The sequence below is a fragment of the Indicator indicator genome, chromosome 19 (genome assembly GCF_027791375.1).
Source record: "Indicator indicator isolate 239-I01 chromosome 19, UM_Iind_1.1, whole genome shotgun sequence".
Taxonomy (NCBI): Eukaryota; Metazoa; Chordata; class Aves; order Piciformes; family Indicatoridae; genus Indicator; species Indicator indicator.
The window spans coordinates 9,719,070-9,742,162 of record NC_072028.1 but is presented as its reverse complement, the minus strand read 5'-3'; positions in this window follow the sequence as shown (position 1 = coordinate 9,742,162).

The window sequence follows — 23,093 nt, the reverse complement described above, 5'->3', positions numbered from 1 at the left end:
GCCCACCACGACCCACATTTGGACCCGCCAAGCCCAACTGGCAGCAGATGGGGCCAGATGGAGTCACACCAGGAGCACATGGGCATGATCCCATGCCCACAGTGCCCATGTTGGGCTGTCGTGCTCACTCAGCTCAGTGCCATGGGAAGAGACCATTGGGATGTGGGGAGGATGTTGCCCACCCCGCTTCTCCCCACCCAGAGCATCCTCACACTGCTCAGTGCTCCCAGTGAGGGGGCCACAGAAAGTCCCCCTTCACCCACCCCCATCATGCCCAGCCTGTCAATACCAAAATCACTGCCCAGTCAAGTCCTAGACGCACCTCCACTCATTGCCCTGATTAACTGGGATGTGGGAATGATGCCCAGACTGCAGGACCAGCCCTGGTGAAGGGGCTGAGGAAAAGGAGAGAAGGGACATGGTGATTGTAGCCAGGGCCTGGCATCCTTGAGAGCTGCCCACACCCCTCCCTGGGATCCTGGTGGTTCGGGTTTCCCGAGGGAACCAGCCTCATGGAGCTGGGGAGAGCAAAGGGCTTACAAGCACCAGGCCACCCAGTAGTGCTCAGGGTCATACCAGGGGCTGTGGCTTGTTCTTGTTCTCTGCTTCAGCCTGTTTTGGGGGCAAATTGAAATTCTGGGAGTTCTCAGTTGGGCAGCAGCTTCCCCAAGCCCCAGGGATGGTTCATCCCTACTTTTGCAGTTCTCCCTCTCCTGCAGAAGCACAAATTCAGGGACCCCCCAGTTTCTGCAAAATAAATACAAGTGGCAGGGACACAAGGTCTATCTCAGACCCTCCTCCCCCCCCTTCTCCACACACCACCCAGATGAGTGCAGTCGCAGCCCCCAGTGCTGACCCTGATTTCCTCGGGGGGGTGGGTCTCAGCCACCCAGAGGCAGACGATCCATCATCACACAGCGGGAACGGCAGAGCAGGCACCGGAGCACCGCGGCGCAGAGCAGCTGTAACCAGAGAATGCTGCCGATCAATGGGTGCATTAACCTGAGCCTGTGGCCCCTCCCCGGGGGCTGGGGTGGGTGGGGGGAGGTGGAGGATATGAATTCCTCTCCAGCTCCCAAAGGAAGAGGAGATGGGAAAAGCCAGTAGGGAAAAACAAAGCTCTGCCTGGCTGCTACTGGTATGTTGCTCTAGCACAGCTCTGGCAACGCCACCACCATGAGTATAAGGATGATTCTTGCATGTCCCAATCCTGTCCCCAACAAGAGGAAGGGTCCCCCAAGTTGGTTGGGACACAGAATTTGTGGGAGTCAATAGAAATATCGACCTATTGCAGCACTTTGCTTTTTATTTTTTCTCCCAAAGACAAAGTGATCTCCCAGCAGATGTGTCCCACAGAGAGACAAAAACTAGTCAAGGATGCCACAACAATGATGCAAGGGCTGAAACCCCTCTGCTGTGAGGACAGGCTGAGAGAGTTGGGGTTGTTCAGCCTGGTGAAGGCTCCAGGGAGACCTTCTTGTAGCCTTTCAGTACTTCAAGGGGCCCATAAGAAAGATGGGGACAGACTTTTGAGCAGAGCCTGTTGTGACAGGACAGGACGAAAAGAGAGAGATTTGGACTGGGTAGACACAAGAAATTCTTCACACTGAGGGTGATGAGACCCTGCCCCAGGTAGCCCAGAGAGATGGGAGATGCCTCATCCCTGGAACCATTCCAGGTTAAGTTGTTTGGGACTCTGAGCAACATGCTCTAATTACAGCTGTCCCTGCTGACTGCAGGAGAGTTGAACTTGATGACATTTAAAAGTCCCTTCCCACCCAAACCAGTCTGACTCTATGACTCTGTGACATGTCCTCTTTTTCCATCCTCACTTGTAGGACTGGCAGCCCACCTCCTTGGCCTGGTGGCCCACCTCTTCAAGCCTCCGTTGTGGTGGAACCCAGCGGCCACACTGCCTAACATCATCACCTCTAAGTCCAGACATTACCCATCACCTTGTCCCCCTCTCCAGGCTTGGTGGTCTGCCCAGACCCCCCTGGTACAATCGCAGCGTGAGTGAGGGAGCACACGGGAGGCAAGTGGGACCACGCATCCCACCCACCCCCACCCCCCCCCCAGAGCCAAAATTTACATTGAACCACAAATTAATTTCATAATTTTTTCCTCTCTAATTATGCCAACATCTGCTGCAAGACCCAAGCTGTGCACATGCATTTTAATACATCCCTCCCCCCCACCCCCTCCCCATCTCTCTCAGCACTGAACTTTGCAGTAATTATCGCCAGGAGAAGGGCTTCGTGCCATGGGAAGCTGAGGAGAAGGCTGGCAGTGAGCAGGAACATGAGGAATGAGGGGCAAACAAGGGGCTGTACCCACTTCAGGGGCTGCTCGTGGCCTCTGCTGAGCCATGGCATGGGGAGATGCCAGCAGCAGTGAAAGATCTGCCTTGTTAAAGGCTGGGTCTATTTCCAGGAGAAAAGGGCAAAAGGAAATACAAGGCTGCTCAGGGAGAATGAAAGGGTGGCAGGGGCCCTATATGTGCAAGGCCATCCGCTGCACCCTGTGCCAGGCTGGAGCTCAGGATGCCAGCTCTGCCCTGGAGATATTTCCCCATACTGAGTCCTTTGCTATTGGCTCTGCCTCAGGGATCCTGCATCCTGTTGGGACTCAGGGTGCAAGCTCTGCCCCAGGGAAGTTGCATCATGCTGGGGCTGCAGGGAATGGCTCTGCCCCAGGGATTCTCTCTTCCAAGACAAGACTGCTCATGGCCAAGAGGTACCCATCTTGTCTCTGGGACAGTGAAGGGACTCTGGCCCTGGGCACCTCAGTCTTGTTTTCATCCATGCACCTCCAGTCGCACTCCCTACCTCTTCACACAAGATTCTGAATCCAGCACTTTGCTCCTTGGTATCCTGCCTGCCACAGGATGGGAGAGCTGGGGACGTGTGAGGTCTGGGGGTCCCAATGCTCAGCCTGCAGCATGACATCCCCTGTACTTGTCCCTGTCACCCATGGGCCTGGGCAGAGCCAGTGGCTCTTGTCCCCTGCTGCACATCTGCTCCCACTCAGGGCCTCACTGGCAGACGCAAAAGGTCATTTGGCTGCCGAGTAATTAAAACCTGGCAATTATCAATTTAGAGCAGCAAGCTCCTGGCCTGGCAAGAGCTCCAGTCCTGCTGCCTGAGCCATGGGATGCAGCCCAGGGGCAGAAATGGGGGTGGCACTGGGGAAGTGACAGAGGGAGGATGCCTGTCCCCCGTGCTGGGAGCTCACTGCGGGCACAGACAGCTCACTGGAGAGCCCGTGGGGATGCTCTGCTCTCCTCACGTCACTCTTCAAGGGCTTGAATTAACAGGTTGGGGAATGAAGGTGCAGGATGAGCTTGGCTGCACCCATCCTGCTGCAGGCACGGGTGCATGGCACAGCCCTGGGCTCAGACTGCAGCTCAGAGCTGCCTTTGTGATGGGAAGGGGCTCTATCCTGCGTGGTCCTGAGTGCCAAGTGTGCCACAGGCCATGGCACCGATGACACGATTGAGGAGCTGGAAAGCCTTTTCCCACACTCTGCCAGGGTGATGTTGCCATCAGAGGTACCCAGTGGAACAGTACATGTGGGAAGCCCATTCCTTATCCCAGGGGGGATGGAGCTGAGCCCACTCAGCCCCCTGGCTCCTGCCATTAATTACACTGTAAAAATGAAGGTGGATGGCAGGGCTGGGCTCTGCTCCTGCTCGCAGAATCACAGGCTTGTTTTGGTTGGAAAAGACCTCTCAGATCATCAAGTCCAACTGTCAAGCATCCTGCAGTGAGGTGGGGAGCAGGATCAGACCCTGGCGCTGCGGAGGAGTTGCCCTTTGGGGCTCCTCTGGGAGCTGCCAGGGGGTGACCCTGCTCCAGCACCAAGAAAACAGGCAGGGATCTGGCGTCCCACGAGGAACGCTGTGGAGAACAAAGCAGGACCCATTCCCGCGGGATGCCCCATGGCGGGGCAGCAGGCGCCCACCTCACCCCGTGGAGCATCACCCCGGGTCGGGGTGGCACTGGAACCATCCCGCAGCCCACCCAGTCGCCGCGCGGGTGCCAGCCCAGGTGTGACAGCAGGAGTGGGGCCGTGGCAGCCCCGTCAGGCTGCTGCCACCCGCCCGCCTCGCAGCCGGGAACAGATGGCAGGCGACAGAAGCTGCCGATGAATAATACACATCTAATGAGCGCCGCTGCCAGCCGCCCGCCCGCTCCCCGCGCTGCCCTGCGCACCCACACGCTCCATCTGCACCCCGCGCCTGGCACGGGGCCCCTGCGCCAGGGTGGCCTTGTCACGCGCCTGGCACCCATGGGTCCTGCTCTATACCAGGGCTGCACCCTGACACACGCCTGGCACCCATGGGTCCTGCTCTGTACCAGGGCTGCACCCTGACACACGCCTGGCACCCATGGGTCCTGCTCTGTACCAGGGCTGCACCCTGACACACGCCTGGCACCCATGGGTCCTGCTCTATACCAGGGCTGCACCCTGACACACGCCTGGCACCCATGGGTCCTGCTCTGTACCAGGGCTGCACCCTGACACACGCCTGGCACCCATGGGTCCTGCTCTGTACCGGGGCTGCACCCTGACATGTGCCTGGCACCCATGGGTCCTGCTCCATACCCAGGTGTCCCTCAACGTGCCTGGCACCCGTGGATCTATTATCACACCACAGTGACCCTGCCATGCATCTGGCATCCATGGGTGCCCCTCCGTACCAAGGTGACCCTGCAATATGCCTGGCATCCATGGATCGATTTGCATACAACAACGACCTTGTCATGTGCCCGGCACCCACGGGTCCTGCCCCATACCAAGGCACATCCTGCCATGTACCTTGCACTCCATGGGTCCTGCTTCATACCATGTGCACCTTGCCATACACCTGGCACCCATGGGTCCTGCACTACACTGGTATAACTCTACCATCCACCTGGCACCTATAGGTACTTCCCTGAACCAAGCTGAAGGTTCCATGAACCCTGCCATGTGCTTAGCACTTGTGGGTCTTGCCCTGTACCAGGGTGCCCCTGCCATGTACCTGGGTCCTGCTCTAGACCGTAACAACCCTGCCATGTCAATGGCACCCATGGGTCCCTCCCCACATTAAGATGCTCCTGACACTGATGGATCCTGCCCTGTGCTGGGCTACTTCTGTCACGCATGGGTGCTGAGGCAACAGGATGGCCCAGAGAAGGGTGCTGAGGACCCACGAACACTCCAGCTCCTGTGCCTGAAAGCTCTGTGGTGTCACCAAGCAGTGCCTCCAGCACCAGGATGGCAGGGCAGGAGAACAAAAGTGCCACGGCATGTGACATCCCAGCACCCACACCATAGAACCAGGAGCAGAGGAGAGGAGACAGGATGGGACCAGCTGCCCAAACCCTTGCTCAATACCTCCTCATCTTGCTAATGAGCCCTTGGCTAACTAGGACTCTGGGGAAGACTTCTCCCTAATTTTAGGGCTTTGCCCACTACCACTGGGAAACCAGCATCACTCAGGGGGTGGAAGCCCTGAGTTTCTCCTCCTGAGGAGCAGGTAAATATTCCATCATCTGGGAATGCAGACCCTAGTTCTCCAAGCCTGGGATGCTACACTCTTGAGCTCTGACAGGTTTGTGCCTCCACGTCCTGATGCCCCCAGATGATCTCCCAGTCACTGCCATCATCCTACAGCAAAACTCTCAACTTAGTGCTCCCCAACGTGGTCCCCAGTCCCTGCCTGGATTGGTGCAGGTTGGTGGGTGCTCACAACCACTGCACTGGGAAGAGGAGGAGGAGGGAGGGAAAACAAAACATTGATGGATTGTAAAGCTATTGAAGTGGCAGCAAGTAAACTCCATATTTTTAACGGCATTTAAATGGCTCCAAGCAGATTAATAAGGTCTAGGTAATAGCAGCACCAGTCTATATTTATTCTATCTTAAACACCAGTTTGTCAGGCTGTATTAATATTGATGGTGAGGCTTGGATTGAGGACAGGCAATGCTGGGACTTCACTTTATCTCTCCCAAACAGGCTGCTTCAGCCCCTTTATCAGGGCTGCGGCTGCGGCAGCAGCTGCCTCTTCAAGGGCTCAGCGCATCCCCTCTCCCCCCTCCCCCAGGCCCCCTCCCCCCCACACTCCGCTCCCTCTTTTTAATCAGAGGAGGAGAAGTTGCTGGCTTGATCATTCCATTTTTATCTCTTTTATTTACTCCATTTTCATGTCTTTCAGTGCATATTTTATTCCCATCAAGGCAGGACCATTGATAGCTTAAGCTGTTCCCCTCCAGCCCCCACCACGCAGCGTGAAGGGGAAGGGTGAGGGGTAATCACTGGGGATGTGCCCCCCTCTGCCCACCCCTCCTGCCCCACGGCAGCTGCGCACAGTGTGACCCACCCTTGCCCCAGGGAAGAGAGAAGATACCATTTGGGGGACCTTTGAGAGGAGGCAACCTCAGCCTTGGAGCTGAGATGAGGGGGTTGGCTCAGCAGCTGGTCCTCTCCCCGATGTCCCTCCATGATGTCATGGTGCTGCTCCTGCAGGTCCCATCCCTGCTGTCGCTCAGTTCTGGGAGCACCCAGGTCCAACCCCACCATCCCACCCCATCACGGCCCATTACCATAGCCCCAGTCATGCCACCCTGCCCCACCATGCCACATTAACACAACCCCAGCCATGCCATTCTGCCCCATCATGCTCCATTAACACAGCCCCAGCCAACTCAAAGGGCAGCACTGGCACCACCAAAAGTGCTCAAAGAGGACTGTGTCATGGTGGGGAGAACCCCAAAAGGTACCATGGGGCAGAGGATTCCCATGCTGGCACCCTATGGGGCTGCGGCAGAGGCTGAGGACAAACTATTTTCCTCCTGACTATTCCCCGAAGCTCAGATTCCTGCCTGGCACTTCCCTGCCAGCATTTTAAATTCAAAGTCTGCTCTGTCTTGATTAAAGCTACAAATCATCCAGCCGAGGAGCAGCCGCCTGGCCACGTGGCCCGGGCGCGGGACCGGCAGGGATGGCATCTCCTTCCCAATCCCAGGATCTGAATATTCACAGCAAACTGTTCATGCAGCCCTTCCCCTGTGAGAGAAGTGGGGGGAAGGATGCAAAAAGAAATTTGCAACTGATTTCAGCTGGGGTAAAGAGCTGGAGGTAATGAATGCGGAGCAATCATCATAAATGCTAATTGCAAGAGGAGGGCTGCAGCCTGCCATGGGTTTTAAAGATAGTTTGTGAAAATCCATGGTGGGAACATGGGTCCTGCCATGGGCATCACAGAATCATAGAATCACGGGCTGGTTTGGAATGGACATTTAAAGGTCCTGTAGTCCAAACCCCAGACAGTCAGCAGGGACATCTGCAACTAGAGCACGTCGCTCAGACACCTGACCCAGAATGGTTCCAGGAATAGGGCAACTCTCTGGGCAACCTGGGGCAGGGTCTCACTAGCCCCAGTGTGAAAAATTTCTTCCTTCTATCCAGTCTGAATCTTCATCTTTTAGCTCAAACCCAGCACCCCTTGCCCTGTCACAACAGACTTTGCCAAAATGTTTTCCAGAATCTCAGAATCCCAGACTGGTGGGGGTTGGAAGGGACCTCTGGAGCCTAACCCCCCTGTTAAAGCAGGGTCACCCACAGCAGGCTGCCCAGAATCACAATGTCAAAGGTGACTTTGGAATCTCTCCAGAGAAGGAGACTCCACAACCTCCCTGGGTAGCCTGTTCCAGGGCTCCAGCACCCTCACAGCAAAGAAGTTTCTCCTGTTCAGATGGAACCTCCTTGTCCTGTCACTATGCACCACTGAGCAGAGTCTGGCCCCAGCCTCTTGCCCCTCACCCTTTAGCTCTTGCTGAGCACTGATCAGATCCCCTCTCAGGCTGCTCTTCTGCAGGCTAAACAGCCCCAGGTCCCTCAGCCTTTCCTCCTCACAGAGATGCTCCAGGACCCTCAGCATCTTTGTAGCCTCCACTGGACTCTCTTCAGTAGTTCCCTGTCTCTTTTGAACTGGGAAGCCCAGAACTGAACCCAGGACTCCAGCTGTGGCCTCACCAAAGCAGAGTTTGTTCTCATCTTATCATCCCCTTTAAGTACTGCTAGACTACCATAAGGTCTCCCTGGAACCTTCTCTTCTCCAGGCTGAATAACCCCAACTCTCAGCCTGTCCTCACAGCAGAGGGGTTCCAGCCACAGTGGCCCATGGCTCCCAGCTGGCCCTGGGCACTGTGACCAGAGCAGCTCCTGCTCCCCTTCACCCCCTGCTAGCAGCAAAGAAGTTGAATTTAGCAGCCAATAGTCCTGGAAACATCAAAGGGCTCCTCTGCTGGAAAATGAAAATCCTCATTAACTAATCAAAAGCCCATCGCTCACTCTGCCTTTAATATCATTAACAGCAGCCAAGACTTCAATTAGGGCTTTATCCAAACTTCTCCATGCCACTCTCTCTCCATAGTGAGGGTGGGTACAGCAGCTCCAACCTTCCCCAGGACCCCTCAAACCGTGCACACATATGAGCTCAGCCCCAGGGTCAGCACCACATCCAAGGATGCAGCCTGAATCCTAAAGAGGAGATGTCTGAGCTATTGATGCTTGGCTGGAGCCAGGGATTTTGCAGGGTGGTTCTGACCTCAGCAGGGAAATATGCTGCTGGCAGGGAGCTGAGATGCTGGGCGATGGGAACCAGCCAGTTCTCACCGATCTCTCTCCCCCACGGTGACTGGGGTAGGGCTGGGAAAGGCCAAGGGATTGCAAGCCTCACACCACACTGTTGCTGGGTATGTCACCCTGTCCCCCAGACAGCATCCCATGTATGTGGAGGTGCCCCCAAATCTGGAAGCATCCCAACGTCACACCAGGGCAGAATGGCTGAGCACCCTGAGCTCATCTTGTGCCCACAGGGGGATGATGCAGGCAGCAAACCCTTGCCACCCTGCCCAGTGTCATGCCACTGGTGCTGGTATGGCCATAGGGGTAGTTTTCCCTGGCACAGCCCCAGCTAGGTGCTGTTTGGTGGGCAGGGGACCCCTCCAGCCTCCTCCTTCTGCCTCCAAACAGAATCAGAAGACTCACCATCTTTTGGGAAGGGAAAATAGTGTCCACAGGGCTTAGTCAAATACCCATCAACCACAACCTTTGTAGACATTCCCCCCTCTCCCCCCTCCCCCCCCCCCCCTCCCCTCCGGTTTTTATTGATCCAATAAAACATTGTCAGGGGTTTGCCCTTTCCTCACAGTTCCCAGCCTGACATTCCCACATGCCACCCTTTGCAGCCTCAAGGCTGTGAGAGGTCCCTCCCCCAACCTCCCATCAGTGCCACCCCACCACTTGGATTTACAACCATCAGGAGGACCCTGAGATTGGTTTAGGACAGGAGCTGGGAATGTCTTCCTGGTCCTCAGGGAAGCAACAGGCACAGCACAGCTCCAGGGATGGCCTGGAGATGCAGGGAGATGCTGGATGCCCCAGGGATGCACAGGAATGAAGGGTGGACTGAGAACATACAGGATGCTGAGCATCCTAGGAATGCAGGATTATCTTGGGGGTTCAGGAATACTGGATGCCCCAGGAGGAGGGCATGCATGAGGAGGCCTGAGAACCTCAGGGACATGCAGGGATGCTGAGTGCTCCAGGGACATGTAGGGATGCTGAGCACCCAGGGCTACAGGGATGCTGGGTACCCTGGGGATGCAGGAGGATGCTGAGTGCTCCAGGGACATGTAGGGATGCTGAGTGTTACAGGGATGCAGGGATGCTGGGTTCTCTGGGGATGCAGGAGGATGCTGAGTGCTCCAGGGATGTGCAGGGATGCTGGGTGCTTTGCCCACATGCATATCTCCCACCTGGATGGCCATGTGCCGTGGCTCCCCCATGTCCCTCCTGGGGATGGGGAAGAGTTCCAGCCTCACTGGGTGCAGCAGGTCAGTGCTGCCATCCCGGGACCAAAGCTGGATGAGGGAGTGTCCAAGCAGGAGCATCGAGGGAGCAGAGCCGTCAGGAGACAGATACGCAGATGGCAGCTCTCTTGGAGAGACAGGGACCATAATCCTCCCCATGGGTCCCATTATCATCTCTATCTGGTGAAAAAACTCTCATCCTGGATGTGTCTAATCCTAATCACTCCCTACCGCACCGGACCACTTCAGACGGCCCAGACGGACAGACGAGGCCTCCTCCTGCCCTGCATATCTGCACAGGCAGCCCCTGGGGGGAGGGAGTTTGGGGGGGACAGGCCACCCCTTTGCTCCTAATCCCTCAGCAAGGTCTTCATTTAAAAGGGGATTTGCTGTTTATTCCCTCCTCAGGCTGCACGATCATTACAAGGGTCAACATCTGATCTGGGAGAGCCTTGTTAAAAAATAATAATGGCATGTTAATTTGGGGGGGGGGGGAGATGGAGGGGGAAGCTGGGGGCCTGGATAATGCACTGGCAAGTTTCCAAGTCTGAGCATCGCTCGGGCTTGTTGCATGCAATGAAAGTGTCAGGTCTCTGCAGAGGTAGCCAGCTGGGGTTGCTCACCAAGGTGACCCCTTCTGCCTTCCCAAAGCACCTGGGAGGTGCTGAAATCCATCCTGAGGGAGGACATCTGGATAACAGCCCCACCCCCCAAGGTATTTCTTTGTTGCGGGCTGAGATTTGGACAATGCACAGCCCCTCTTCCTATGCCAGCCTCCCCCCTTTGCATGTTTAATTCATCCCTCTCCTGCTTCCACATCCGTATTTATGGCTGGGCTGGGCATGGGGCAGGAAGGTCATCACCTAGCGGGGGGCTCTTGCTGCCCGCCCAGCCCCCGGTGTGCCTGGGGCTGCTGGGATGGAGTTGGGGATTAAATCCAGAAGGGAAAATATCCTGCAGCAGGTGCAGCTTGCGACAGGTCTGAACGGCTGCCAGCCGGCTCGGAAATCCCTGCCACATCTGTGCTCCTCTCTTGGACACCAGATGGGCCCCGGGTTAGTGTTTTGGGCTGGGGTTAGCTTGGTGCAGGCAGGGGGGTTGAGCGTGGGGGGGGTGGTGCTGAGAAGCTAAGGTGGGGGTTGGCTGCTCCAGCTCAGGATGCTCACACCCCACCTGTGTTCCCCCTGTCCTTAGCCCAGATTTTTAGCATGTAGGTCAGACCCCTCTTGGGGTGTGGGGCAAGTTGGGCTACACCAGAGACCCCTGCCAGACACCACAGTTCTCCAAGCCCCACCTCTACCCCCAACTTCTCACCCCAAATGCCCTTGTGAATCCCAGCTCCTCAACACTCTGGGGCTGCTGTGATCATCCATCAAGAGAGAGGTACCAAGCCCTGCATGTACAAAAGCTCTGTCTGGTTGGAAAAAAACTTAAGATCATCAAGTCCAACCATAACCTAACATCTCCCTGAACACAACTGTTACACCATGTCCCTGAACTCCTTATCCAAACTCTTTTAAACACTTTCCCTCTTGCAGCTTGAGGTCATTTCCTCTTGTCCAAACATTTGTTCCTTGGGAAAAGAGACCAACCCCCTCCTGGATAAAACCTCCTTTCAGGGAGTTGTAAATAGCCAGAAGGTCTCCCCTCAGCCTCCTTTTCTCCAGACTGAACAATCCCAGCTCTCTCAGCTGCTCCTCACAGGACTTGTGTTCCAGCCCCCAGTATTCTTAGATGTGGCTGTGCACCCAGTTTCCAGGTGGATTAGGACCATCTCAATGTCCGGAGATCTCATCTCCATCCCAGGGTCCTCCTGTCACCATCTCTGGGCTGGCATCCTCCCACGCTGGTTGGTCCAAGGATGCTTGCAGCCAAAGTGTGCTGGGGCAGCCCCACAGACCCCAGCCCCATTCAGGATGAGCACCCAAGCTCCCTGCCCACTCCTTATGGCAGCAGATGCAGTTCTCCAAACTCCTGGTTCCTGGCTATTTTTGGGAGCCTGTTGGTGACTAAATCTGGCTCCATGTGGGCTTCAGGCTTCCTGGCAGTGTGGTGGCTGCCACCTTGTGCCATGCTGTTTGGTTTCATGTCTCTCTCTGTGAGCTGGGAACATCATGGGCATACGTGGGGCCATAATACATGGCTGGGGGGTGTTCACTGTAGAACCACTCTACAGGATGGGAAAACCACCCCAGTGTAGGAATGGCTGTGGGGGGAGAGAAGTTTCCCAGCCCCATGGCACCAACCCCTGCCCAAGCAAGTGTAGGGTGCCCGGTGGGTGACAGCAGGGCAGCACCAGCACCCTCAGACCCATTTAATAGCCTTGACCCAAGTGGCAGGAGTGAGAGGCAAGCCCTGACCCCAAGCACAGAGATTAGGAGCCTATGAGGGTCCCTGGTGGCTTCAAACAATTTAACCTACAAGCAGGGGATGCCACTGCCCACCTCTCCCCTCCTGCAGGGCTGGGGTGGTCAGGGTACCTCCCCGTGGCCTGACCAAGCTCAGAACTCACTGTCTCTCTCATAGGTGGAGAAAGGTGTGGAGTACAGAAATGCAGCTGTGGGAAGTGGAGCTGGCAGGGACTTGCATGTCCATGAGAAAGAGGAGAATGCCTTCTTCTAGCCCTGCCTCTACCCAACCAGGGCTGAGCCAGCTGGCTCCAAGGGCACCTTTTCGCCTGCATCTCCCCTGAATCCTGCTACCCTTGTAGACACACAGAACCATCCCCATCTCCATCCCTGTTGCTGTCACCATCCTCATCCTTTCCATTCTTATCCCCACCCCCATTCCCATCCTCATCTCCTTCCCCATATCCATCCTCTTCCCATCCCCATTCCATCTCCATCTCCATCCTCAAACCCATCCCGTCCCCATTTCCATCCTCATCTCAAATCCCATCTCCATCTCTATCCCATTCTCATCCAATAGCCATCATCTTCATCCTCATCCCTCTTCATCCTCTCCTTCTCTGGAGACTTTCAAAACCCACTTGGATGCATCCTTGTGCAGACTACCCTAAGTGACCCTGCTTTGGCAGGGGGGTTGGACTCGATGATCTCTGGAGGTCCCTTCCAACCTCTAACGTACTGTGATACTGTGACCCCATCCTCCTCCTCATACACATCACAATCTCCATCCTTATCCTTGTCACCATCCTCATCCCCATTACCATTTTCGTCCCCATCATCATCCCAAATTCCATCTTCAATCCAGCCCCATCGCCAGCCCCTTCCCCACCCCTCACCCCCCTCCCCAAGCCCCAGAGATGCCAGCACAGCCCCGGTGCCGCTCAGTGCCGTCGTGCCTGGGGCGCAGAGCCCAGCACCCTGCCTGGGGGGGCGGGCTGGTGACGGCCATTCTGCTGCTCTCCCCGCCTCCCCTCTCTCTCCCTCGCTGAAAATTGATAATTAACCTTTTGTCGGGGGCTGTTGTGTTGATTTGGCGCGGGCGGCTGCAGGGAGCTGATATGGAAATCGCAGCCGGCAGCAGCTCCTCGTCCCCCCGCAATCTGCAGCCTCGCACAGCCGTTGGGCAGAGATAAGCAGGTGCTTATTCAGAGCCCCGCAGCTGCCTGCCAGGGCAGCCCCTACCTGATCACTCCAATCTCGGTGAAAAACTACTTGAGGTTGGACTCCGGCGATGGGGAGCCGATAGCGACCGCGCCAGACATCCCCCAGCTTCGCGCCTCCTGCCTCCCTCTGCCCACGTCCTCTCCGCTCCCACTGTCTCCCTGCTCTGCCTTCCCTCTTATCTCCCTCTCCACATCCCTTTGATTTCTTCTCTCTCTTTTTTTTTTTATGATTTCTTTTATTTATTTATTTATTTATTTATTTCCCTTTTGCCTTAAAGAATGTGTCTTTGTGTTCCATGTGAACTCTCAGGGGCCACTGCTCTCGTTCCCGTTCCCAGCTCCTACTTTTGCTCCCACATCCACATTTCCCCAGGATGAAAGAGGCAGATTTGAGGGTTGCAGGCAGCCAAGGCTATGCTCTCTCCAAAAATCAGTGCCCATTTTGGGGGGTGATGGTCTTTGTGTTTCAGGGGTGTTTTGCTCATGGTTGTTGCTGCTGCTTCCTCTCATCTTGGGTTTGCCCATCCTGGGGAGGTCACATCACTTTCAGATGGGAAGGAAAAGGGTTGGGGTGCTGGGAGAAATGGGGTGCTGAGGACAGTGGGGTGCCATGGGCAGTGGGGTTCTGAGGTTGGTGGCATTCTGGAAGGAGAGGGACACGTGGGTACAAGCAGCACATAGGGCCAAGTGGGCACCCACTGGGGCTTTCTCAAGCACCAAGGACATGTGCCCAGGTTGGAATAACCCCAATAAATGTGAAGGTGGGTGGTGGGTGCCCCAGTGGGGCCCTGACTGCTCCCCCAGGGAGTTTCTGCCTTCTGAGTGTGGGGGTGGTAGGAGCCCAACCTGCTTCTCCTTTACTGGGGGGAAGTTTCTGCTCAGCTGCAAGCAGCAGTTCTGACTCAGAAAGAAACTACCTGGGAGCACCCATGGGCTCCCTGGGGGTGGGCAGGGGTTCACCCCATGCTGAGCCAGACCCTGGACCCCAGGGGTTCCCCCACGCTGGGCCAGACCCTGGGAACCCAGGGGTTCCCTTCACAAAGATCCAGACCCTGGCATTCCATGGCAGGGAAGATGCCATGACTCCAAGAGCTCCTCCCATTGAAGGACTGATCCCAGGGGTTCCCCCCACACCGGGCCAGAGCCCAGTACACCAGGGGTTCCCCCATGCTGGAGTAGACCCCATGATCCCAGGGGTTCCCCCCACATTTTGGGACCTCAAGGTTTCCCCCCATGTCAGGGCAGACCTTTGGACCCCAGGGTTTCCCCCATGTTGGAGTAGCCCCCAGTGGTACCTTCCATGCTGAGTTAGACCCCATGGATTCTCCCCACACCACAATAGACCTCAGGACCCCCGGGGTTCCCCCACATGGAGATATTTCCAGGCCCCCAGTGCCTGCAGCTGCCCAGGCAGATGCTTGCCTGTGGAGACAACCCTCCCACCACTGATGACAATGGGGACACGGAGCCACAGCTGGGTGGGATTTTCCTGACCAGCCCTGAAACCCTCTGGATTTGACTCACTGCCCCAGGACACTTCCCAGGGAGCTGCCACTGCCACTTAATGCCACATGCACTTTTGGTGTCTCATTGCAGATGACCCTGATGCTCACCACAGGGAAGCCTGGCAACAACCCAAGAAGATGATTTTGAGCCCACCTGGGGCTGTGGCCACCCATCCTGTTAGAAATAAAAGGGGAAGAGGCAAGAGCATGAAACATGGATGGAAACCCCTCCTGCTTGGTCAGGTGGGCAGCTGGGGGCCATGCACAGCTGAAATCTTTGCAAACCTCTGGTCCCCACACCCAGGCTGCTCTGCCCTTGCTGCTGGGGCACAGGCATCTCCAGGATGGGTAGGATGGAGCTGGGACCCCCCATCATCACCAGAATGCAGAATGTGGGTCTGGGGCAGAGGCTTGCTGGGGTACCACCTCAAGCACGCAGCCCTGGTTGGCCTGGGGCTGTAGTTTGTAGTTGTGTAGCCCACTCCGCACACCAGTGCTATGCTGGGGTTTCCCCTCATCTCCCTGCAGCACCCAGACTGGGCTCAGCACCCCCCGGGACCTGGGGCTGCACCTAGAGATGCTGCAAACCCTCCTGGTGACACTTCACCCGGCTCTCCCACAGCCCATGCCCCTGCAGCACAGCACCCCTGCACCCCCATGCTCTGGGACCTTCCTCCCCAGCATCCCTTCCCTGTCCACCCCCTGGGAGACACAGGGTTGGGGGCACGAAGCTGGGAGCCCCGGGTACCATCTGCGGGAGCGCAGGTGGCCGCCGAGACGTGCCATCTGCTCAGCCACCTTCGGGGACAGTGCCGGCGCTGCTGTATTTTTAGGACACGTTTCCTCCCTCCCACCTGCAGCCCGGAGCCGCCTTTCGGTTTTCTAACAAGTTGTTTCTCTTCCTGCTGGCTGCCAGGGAGCCCGGAGCCCAGACCCCAGCGTGGGGTGGGGTGGCCTAGGAGTGCAGGGATGGGTGGCAAAGAGGGCGTGCAGAGAATTGGTTTTGCTTGGAAAAATGTTCCCAGATCATCAAGCCCAAACATGAACCCACTGCCAGGTCACCACTAAACCAGGTCCCTCAGCACCACATCTCCAGGGCTCTGAAACCTCTCCAGGGATGGGGACTTCACCACTCCCTAACCATGACAGCTGTGCCATGCCATGCTGGTTCTGCTGTGCCATGCTGCACCGTGCTGCTCATGCCAAGGTGCACCGCGACAGCTGTGACATGCCAAGCTGTACCCTGATATCCATGCCATGCCAGGCTGCACTGTACTGGTCTTGCTGTGCCATGATATGCCATGCTGCCCATGCAAATGCTGCACCCTGACACTCATGCCATGTAATGCTACACCATGTAATGCTTCTGTTATGCCATGCTGCACCAAGCTGCACTGTGCCATGCCGTGCTGTACCACACTGGCCCTGCCATGCCAAGCTGCCCCCTGACAGCGGTGCCATGCTGTGCTGCAGCATGCAAGCTGCACCGTGCCAGCCATGCCATGCCATGCTGTACCATGCTGGTCCTGCCATGCCAAGTTGCCCCCTGTCAGTGGTGCCACACTGTGCTGCAGCGTGTTGGCCCTGCCACGCTGAGCTGCCTCGCTTGGCCCCTGGCAGTGAGGAAGTGAAGCCGGTGCGAAGGGGAAGTTGTTGGGAAGCCAGCCCGGAATGGCTGATGGGGAAGGCAGAGCTGGGCTTGGTCACAGATGGTTCCTGTTGGGGAAGGACACGGGTGCAGCTGCCCAGCCTCCCCCCACCCGCCGCATTATCACTGCCCAGCAGCTGTTCACCTTCCCCCTCGCCAAGGGACACGGCTCTGCTGCCACCCCGACCCCGGCCGTCACATGAATGGGCAGGGCAGGCAGGGAGGGGGCAGCACACCCTGCTGATGCTCAGCATCACCCTCCCCACCCCAGCTCCTGCACCCACACGTGGGAGTGGGCTGCCTGTGCCAGCCCCTGTGAGGCTTGCAGCATTGGGGTGCTGACACCCACCCCCCTGGATGTCCAGGGGACCCCCCAAGCTGGATGAGCACCCCTCCTGGGCCAGGGCAGTGGGCAGAGTCGGACAAGGTAAGGCTGAGACGGTGGAGGGAGGAAGATGATGGGTGGTCGTGGCTCTGCCACATGCCATGTGGTGGCAAAGGTGACTCACCCCAGTGTCAGACTTGCCCCAGACCTTGGGCAGGTGCTCCCTGAGGGTGGCACATGGCTGATGCATTGGTGAATCCTCATGGCAACTGGCCAGAGGGACCGGGGAGACAGGGCATGGCCAAACGCATGGCACCAGCACCATGGGGCATGCTGGGCTCATTATGACAGGGACCTGTTTAGAGCCTGCTCTGCAATTATCTTTCCATAACTAGTTCAAAATGAATTCCAGAATTATTAGATTTCATTTACAGGGTTTCAGCCCTCTGCTGCTTGGGTGTTTTGGCTCATTCTAGGGTCAGCAGCTCACATGCAGCTCGGGTGTGTGCTCCCATGCTTGCTCCCTGGCAGCAGCTGCATCCTGCCTACAGCAGGTTTGTGCTACCAGGGCCAGGATCCAACCCCACAGGCCCTCCAGCTGCTGCAGTGTGGCAGTATCAAGACCCTGTGGGGCTGGACGTCTCATGGCCCTGCGCTGGAGCATCCCCTGGCACCATCACAGTGTGCACGGACCAAGGGGCACCCCACAGGCCAGCCTTGCTTGAGGGGCTGCAGCAGCTCTGGGGAGACCTGGGGGGTTCCTGCTCGGCCTGTGCCCAGCTCGGGCAGGAAAGTTGCTGCCGGTTGAGTCACCGGCGTTTGTCTGCCCTGAGTGAACAATGCTGGCCCTCTGCCTCGCTTCCCCTCACACCCCCCTCTGCACACCACTGCTCGGCTCCAGCGCAGCCCCCTGCCCACTGCCTGCTCCTGGCACCCACCCTCTGAGCTGGTGAGGTGGTGAGGACAGGCTTGAGGGCATGATTTGGGGGGGGGACTCTGAGTGCTGCACCCTTCGTTCCATGCCAGTCCATGCTCCCACACCTCCCATCTGCAGCAACACGTGGCACATCCCAGGCGAGGGGCACACACCAATAAGGTGCCAGGGACTGGGCAGGGGCAGTGCAGGCACCGGTGCCCAGAAATCTGCAAGGACAGTGTATGAGGGCATGATTTGGGGTGCACCCTGTGTGCTGCACCCCTCATACCATACCACCCCATGCTCCCACACCTCCCACCCATGGCAGCGTTCAGTGTATCCCAGGTGAGTGGCATACACCGATAAGGTGCCAGGGACTGGGCAGGGGCAGCGCAGGCACTGGTGACTGGAAAGCTGCAAGGACAGGTGTGAGGACATGATTTGGGGTGCACCCCGTGTGCTGCACCCCTCATACCATACTAGTCCCATGCTCCCACCCACAGCAATGTTCAGTGTACCCCAGGAGAGGGGCACCCTCTGATAAGGTGCCAGGGACTGGGTGGGCACCGCACGGGTACGAGAGACCAGAATGCTGCAGTGAGAGGAGCGGTGCAGATTGCTGCGGGCTGGCCGAGCTGCCGGTTGGGAGTTTGGCAGGAGAAGTGTTTGTTTTGCTGGTGGAATATCTCTGCGAGCTTCCTGATTTCCTGGCGGCCGGCGCGGCAGCGATAGGGCTGGCGAGGCCGTTGCCCGCCCTGCGCTCTGGCTTGGGAGCACGGAGCTGTTATCTCGGATGCGCAGCGGGCAGGGAAGAGGTGGAGAAAGGGAAATGAAATACAACAGAAGTGGCACATTTTTTGCTCTTGATAACAAGCTGTGCTTTTAGCCTGGGAACTTGGAAATGGTGCAGGTGTCCAGAGACGGCCACGACGTGTGCCCCCCTCCGGCTGCCACGCCGCATCTGGACCTCGTAATGAATCCCAGACCTCCTCGCTGTCAGCTTGCAGCTCCCTGTGGATCAGCACTGACCTCTGCGTGGCCAGAGCTTGGTGCCAGGGAATTTTGGCCCCTGGGGAGGTTCTGGAAGCTGCCCCCAGGTTTTGCTCCAGGGCTGAGCTGTGTGCTGGAGCAAAGAGAGGCTCTGCTGGCTCCCATTGAGTTTTTGCAGGGATGTGAGGTGTTGGGAGTGCAATGTGAGCTGATTAAATTCCCATCGTTAGAGCCCTGTGTTGGCAGCTGCAGCTGGTGGGATAAGAAAGGCTGGAAAGCAGCTGAGTACCACAATTTGGGGGCGAGATGGGTAGTGTGAACACACTGTTAGCCCCACTGGGGCTATCTACTTGGGTGGCCACAGTTCCATGGTGGATTTGAGAGCTGTTCTCATCTCCCCAGACCTTGGCATCCTGCCTTCAATCAGCAACAATGTGGCCAGCAGGACAAGGACAGGGATTGTACTCCTGTGCTGGGCACTGGTGAGGCTATACCTCCAATACTGGGTTCAGTTTTGAGCCCCTCACTTCCGGAAGCACACTGAGGTGCCAGAGCAAGTCCAGAGAAAGGCAGCAAAGCTGGTGAAGGGTCTAGAGCGCAAGTCCTGTAAGGAGTAGCTGAGGGATCTGGGGTTGTTCAGCCTGGAGAAAAGGAGGCTGAGGGGAGACCTTCTGGCTCTCTGCAACTCCCAGAAAGGAGACTGCATCCAGATGGGAGCTGGTCTCTTCTCCCAAGGAACAAGCAACAGGATGAGAGAAAAATCCTCAAGAGGTTTAGGTTGGACATGAGGAATGATTTCTTCCCCTTGAGGTTTGTCAAGGCCTGGACCAGGCTGCCCAGGGATGTGGTAGAGTGACCACGCCTGGAGGGTTTTCAAAGCCATGTAGATGTGGTGCTGAGGGGCAGGTTTAGTGGTGACCTGGCAGTGCTGGGTCAAGGGTTGGACTTGATGATCTTAAAGGTCTCTTATAATCAAAAGCATTCCATGACTGTGATTGCATGAAGGTCTCACACGTCCCAGGCAGTGTCAGGGACCAGGCTCTGAGAAGCTCTCACGGAGGCTCAGTACCACCATTCCCCTTGGCCAGTCCTGTCAAGGGCAGCAGTGCCAGGGAGAGGGAAGTTCCCCAAGTGAGGGACCAGTGCCCTGCATGACTCTCCCAGTGTGCTGTGCTCACCAGCGCAGCTCAGAGATGTTTACAAGGCACCTCACACCAAATTCCTACTTGCAAGGAATGGGGCTGTCAGGATTTACCACCGGTGCTGCCACCAGGTTCTGCTTCCATGGGGTGCCAGCAGCCTCTCCATGCACCCCAAAGCACCAGCTCCCAGAGACAGGGCAGCACATGGCCATTTCCACTTGGGATTTAAAACTTTGCAGATTCCTTGTAGCGAAGAAAAGCTGGAAAAGCTGGAAACTTGTCCCTCAGCAGCCCCCAAACCTTAAAGCACCCAGAGGAATGGTGTCATATCCCAAAGTCTCTGAGGGTTTGAGCCAAGCTGGTGATTTTCAGAGCCTGTGGTGCAGGCTGAGGGTGATAAGCAGCAGGGAGCAGTTCCCTTCTGAATGCCACGAAGCAGGAACGAATCTGTCAGCCAGGAAAACAGGATTTCTTCTTTGTCTTTTAATGGAAAATGTGGTTTGTTTTTTTTTTTCCTCTTTTCTGAATGGACATTGTGGGAAAGCCACAAAACTCCTGGGTCTGCTTCCCAGTAGCGATGGACCTGGCCATGGTCTGCTCCTGCCAGCCCTCAGCAGAGGGGTCAGGGTGGCTGTGGGGTAGGCAGTCTTGAGTCTGGGGACCCCCATGAGTGGGCACAGAGGGAAGGTAGGCTTCAACGACCCCCCCCTTTCTTCAGAGATGCTGGAGAGCAGCACTTCCTGTCGAGCAGATGTCCCCGTGGCGGATGCAGCTGCAGCGGGCGATAGCCGGCGGGCAGGCGAACCGTGGCCCCGGCCCCTGGCTCCTCACCAGCCTCTTATCTTCCCCCTGCATTCCCCTGTGAGCTAACGTGCAGGGAAAGCCAATGCCAACCTTTGCCACAAGCAAAATGCCAAGGGAAGAGCGTTGGGGCATCCAGTCTGGATCCCGGTGTTGGGTCTAGGCTGGATTTAGGAGCTGAGGACACCACCTCCATGGGCACAGCCAGGGCAATGGGGCCATCCGTGGTCGTGCTGACCCTTCCCAGGCTGGCAAGTCCCTTTGCCAAGCATTGTGTCCCCAGGGGGGTGCTCCAAGCAAACTGGTCCCCATGGGAAATGGAGACACCACCGGCGGCATGGTGCTTTCCTCATTGTAGCTGCTCAGGAACACCTGTCCCCACCCTGTCCCCAAGCTCTGCTTAGCATGGTGCCAGGCTGGCACCACTGGTACAGTTAGAGAGGACCACAGAGAGGCACCCAGGGATGCTCTGCTTCCTGAAGGGGAGCAGATAGAAATTGAGAAACCCAGATGGACAGACAGGGGGTGACACAGGAAACCTGTGACATGGCTCAGTGCCTTCACCCCCAGACAAGCCTCCTTTGAGAACCAAACCACAGCAGGACCCCCAGCATAGCATGGCAGAGGGGATGTGGGCACCCACCTGCCTGTGGTGGGGCAGGCCTGCAAGGGCCCTGGCTGAAGCAAGTCTAGGGAAGGGCAATGAAGACAGTGAAGGTCTAGAGCACAAGTCTTGTGAGGAGCATCTGGGGGAACTGGGGTTGTTTAGCCTGAAGAAAAGGAGGCTGATGCGAGACCTTCTGGCTCCCTACATCTCCCAACAGGAGGCTGGAGCCATGTGGGGGTCAGTCTCTTCTCCCAAAGAACAAGCCATAGGACAAGAGGAAATGGCCTCAAGCTGTAGCAGGGGTGGTTTAGTTTGGATATCAGGAAAAATGTCTTTACTGAGAGAATGGTCAGGCAGGTCACCCAGGGCAGTGGTGGAGTCACCATCCTTGGAGGGGTTCAGAAAATGTGTAGACATGGTGCTGAGGGACGTGTTTTGGTGGGCATGGTGGTGTTGGTTTGGCAGTTGGACTTGATGATCCTTAATGGTTCCATGATTCTATGTGCCAGTGAAGGGGAGGGTGGGATAACCCAGGACTTTGGACTTTCACACCCATGGGGTGTGAAAAGGGACATCAACATTGTGATGGCTGCAAAGGCATGAGTAAGGCATGGGGTTGTGTCTAGTCTGGTGGCAGCATGAACTTGTGGCACCCACTGGATTGCCCCCAGCCCACATGCATAGCCCTGATAGAGGGTGGGGGTCATGTGCATGGGAAGATAGAGGGCCCGGATGGCACATGGTGGTGACCATTTCCTGCCAGGGTTGGTGCCAGTTGCCCTCATTTGCACTCAGTGAGCACCTTATCTGCTGGCACATGCCATGCCAGGACCCATGGCCCCTCTTCATGCCTAGGCCATGCCTTGGTGACCTCCTTTGCATGGGGCAGGTCCTTGCAGCTCTTTGAGCCACTGCATTACAGCCTCTCCCAGCACACAAAGAGCAGGCATGGAGGACATCCGTGCTGATGAGCAGGTGATGGTTCCAACACCATCCTATAGGACCAGGACACCTCATCCTGCCCTGCTCAAGATTTGCAGGAGGCTTTCCAAGCCCTGGGCAGGGGTGGAGCCCAGAAGCCTGTCAGATCCTGGCAGGACCTTATCTTGCAGTCTGACCATTGCTTTCCCACTGCCACTAGCTCTGCCCAAGTGGGGTTGGTCCCATCGTCTTTTCCACTGCTCCACATCCACTCCATGTCCTGGGGAGCTGTTGCTTCCCCACCAACACTGACCCCAGAGAGGCCATTCCTGGGTCCCACTCGTGTGGTAGATGCATGGCCATGGGGCACCCGGCCAGCAGCCACCAGACAGGGGTGGGCAGGGAGTGGGCTGAGAGGGGGCATGAAGGGGTTAAGCCGGGGAAGTTTGCTGACTCTGGGCAACGATTTGAAGCAGACAGAAAGGTTCTGTCATCCATCAAGCTAACAGCCAGATCATTGTGCTTTAAAGTGTCTGTAATTGCAGCGATACAGAGACTGAGAGAGATAAGGGCTGAGGAGATGCAAATGCCAAGGGGGAAGCACCAGACCCCTGCACCCAGCGGGGAAAGACCCGGAGAGCCTGGGGTCAGTTCTGCCTGGGTGGTGGGGACAGACTAAGACAGGGATGAGAACAGCCCTGGGGACAGCCATGGAGACAATCAGAGCGTGATCTAGGTCTGCTCCCCCATGTCCCAGCTTGGTTACGGCACAAGGTAGATGCTGGGGTATCCCCTCTGCAGAAG